The 2,151-nt window shown below is 37.2% G+C and overlaps 1 pseudogene; it reads right to left on the bottom strand.

Moving 5' to 3' along the window:
• LOC107657791 (rotatin-like) overlaps positions 1–2,151 on the bottom strand; it is a 90,383-nt pseudogene that overhangs the window by 70,974 nt on the left and 17,258 nt on the right.

The raw sequence follows: 2,151 nt of genomic DNA, 5'->3' as shown, positions 1-2,151 counted from the left end.
TTTTACCAGACAAAAAAAAAAAAAAAACGTAAGTACTGAGAGACTTACAGATCTCATGTAATTTTATTGCCAGCAGGGGGCAGCAAGAGTCCTGTGCATTTCAAAGAAAGTTTTCAGATGACAGCAGTTTTTCAAGATAAGACGCCATGAAGCGTGCATTAAAGATCAATGAGGGAGAGAGGCATGCTGTGCAATATACATAATCATATGCGGTGGGGAATGTTCTCATAGGTGTGCACACACACTGAGCACAATGGGTTAGTTTAAAAAGATTTCTATAGACAATAAACATCATTGGATGAAACAAATTTGTAAATCGGTGTAATACGACCTACTTGGTATGCATATAATGCAATGCACTGATGTAATTTTATGTTAAATACACATAAGCTGAATAAAACAAAGTAAACTTTTCATAATGATAATGGTAAAACTTTACAATAAGGTTGTGAACGTTAACATTTCTTAACCATGACTAAATATCTACATGTACTAACAATATATGTTAACATTGGTTTATGTATTATGAACTAACATGAATTTGAACAGTGTTCATTTATATTGCATAACATATAATGTAATATAATACAAATCTGACAAAGACTATTAGTTCATTATACCTAAATGTTAACATAAATATGCTTATTGGGTAACACCGACCAGGATTCTATGATAGAAGAGATACTGTATCTCAATGGGAAAAATAAAATAAAATAAAAAACTTTTATCACTGGTTGATGCATTAGCTATCATGAACTAATATAAACAGCAACTAAACAGAATGTATTAATCTAGTTTAACTTATGTACTACATGTAGTATTTTTTATTGTTAATTAATGTTCATTCATAAAACATTAACTAATGTTAATATATTCAACCTGGAATGTATTAATGCATTAACATTAAGCAAGATTAATAAATGATCTAAAGGTATGTTCATTGTTATTTCATGTTAGCTATTTCATTAACTAATGCTATTGAAACGAGACCATATTGCCATACTGAAACGAGATACAGCTTATTGTAAAGTCTTACTGTATTTTATTAAACCAATACAAATGTTTTAGATGGAAATAGCAGATGTATTGAGTTGTCAGGAGCAAACAGGGACTTCTAAGTGGTGAAACTGGCCTAAAAAAAACAACGGTCGTGCCATGACTGATTTGTGCTGATAACTTAACGTTCTACAATGACCATCTATCCCTCAGAGTAAGTGGAGTGGGTGAGACGGAGCAGCGACAGGTGTGTGTTTGCATGCACTAATGCAGCCATCAGCCTCATGGCTATGGATCTGCACCGTGGAGGAGGGCTGTTGAAGACACTTGCCAGCTCTGTCGCAGTCAGGCTGTGCTCATCCCACACCTCGGGGGCTATGCTGTCTCCCAGCAGCCCCTGTACCTCTGCCAGCAGCTCTAGCACCCGTTGGAAAAACTTCAGGCTCTCTGAGAGGGTAGGGATGAGAAAAAAACAGGGGAATATGATGAGCGATGGAAGCACACGTGTGAGAAGAACGGCAGCAGCTGTAGCTGCGTTTGAAACAGGAAAGAGGATTTAAGAGGACTCTCACCTGTCCTGATGAGAGGGAGCACGTGCTCCATGGCTGCCACGGCAAATCTAGCCAGGCTCCACTGCTGCAGCTGAAGCTCCAGTGAGTCCTCCGCTTCCATTTCCGGGGGGAGCTCCGGGTAGGGCTGCGGGAGGGGAGACTGTTGGGCTGGCCTGGGGGGAGCCCCTCTCTGACTGCTGCTACCGCTGTACAGCACAAATAAAAAAGAATACTTAATTGCTAAAGACATGAATGGTTGTGAGCAACATTTTTAAAAAATGAAAAGATTTTTCGAAGGTGGAGACGAATACTTTCGCTATATGTAGTTCTCATCTTTTCCAACATAAGCCTAAATTTAGTGATCGTTGCCTTTAAAAGCCATATTGCACACTTTGTAGTTTTTATCATTTTAAGTCCACATATATTTACACTACTGTTCAAATGTTTGGTGGCGAGTATGATTTTTTTAATGGTTACATCAAAAAACGCAGTAATATTGTGAAATATTATTGTAATGTAAAATAACTGTTTTCTATTTTAAAATATTTTAAAATGTAATTTATTTCTGTGATGGCAAAGCTGAATTTTCAGCATCATTACTCCA

This window comes from Sinocyclocheilus anshuiensis, unplaced genomic scaffold (genome assembly GCF_001515605.1).
Source record: "Sinocyclocheilus anshuiensis isolate Anshui unplaced genomic scaffold, SAMN03320099.WGS_v1.1 scaffold7, whole genome shotgun sequence".
Lineage (NCBI taxonomy): Eukaryota > Metazoa > Chordata > Actinopteri > Cypriniformes > Cyprinidae > Sinocyclocheilus > Sinocyclocheilus anshuiensis.
The sequence above is the reverse complement of the archived record's forward strand: the minus strand, read 5'-3'. Positions and strand labels throughout refer to the sequence as shown.